Source organism: Phaethon lepturus, unplaced genomic scaffold (assembly GCF_000687285.1).
Source record: "Phaethon lepturus isolate BGI_N335 unplaced genomic scaffold, ASM68728v1 scaffold41402, whole genome shotgun sequence".
NCBI classification, from domain to species: domain Eukaryota; kingdom Metazoa; phylum Chordata; class Aves; order Phaethontiformes; family Phaethontidae; genus Phaethon; species Phaethon lepturus.
In genome coordinates, this window is record NW_010524848.1 from 1 (window position 1) to 875 (window position 875).

Sequence of the window (875 nt, forward strand, 5' to 3'; positions counted from 1 at the left end):
ATGCGGCTCCTTAACTGCCCCGCGTCCGCTGCCAGAGAGGGCAGGAGCCCAGGCAGCCCTGCTGCCCGCCGTGGCACGGGGCACACCGCAGGTGGAATTCATTCATAAACCATTAATTTAACATTGCCCTCCCAGCTGCTCCCCATGCCGGGCGCTGACCCAGATGGGGAAACTGAGGCAGGGGGCTGCGTGTGAGGGAGAAATAGCTGTGGTAGAAACACGGGGGCTCGGAGCAGCATCTCCCCCTCGGGCTGACCTTGCCCCAGACTTTCTTGCAGGGCCGTGCTGAGCTGGCAGCCGGCACCGTCCCTCTGCCAGGCTGGTCTTTGCTGGCATCTTGCTGAGTTACGCTTGGCAGGATTCAGCTGAGAGAGGTCTGAGCATCCTCCACTCAGGCAGCATTGGTGGTCACTGGGGGTGCCAGGCACCCCATATGGATCCCGTTTGGGTCCCCAGCAGCCATGGCGCGGGGTGTCTTATATGCTGACCGCATGTCTCAGCACGGCAGCATGGGGGCATACCACCATACCCCTGCTCGGGTATGCTCACCAGCACGGGCTGGGGGCAGGACCCCCTCAGGTTTTCCTGCTGTGGTTGTGCCTCGGCGGCATTTGGGGTCCACATAGTCCCTTTGCCATGCCCCATGGGACACGCATTACCCCAGCTGTGTCCCCAAAGGTCTGTCCATCCCACTGCTGCCCCCCTCTTTGCCCTTCTGAGCTGTTCCTTCCTCCTGGCATTCATTACCTGTAACAGCAGCACCAGTCCTCAGCGCTCCCGGTCCCAGTGTTGTTTGGCTGCTCCCCCCTGCCCCGCAGGGGCTCTGCAGCCCCCCAGAGGTCCACTAGCCCCCCCTCCCCTCCCCCTCGCGCCCT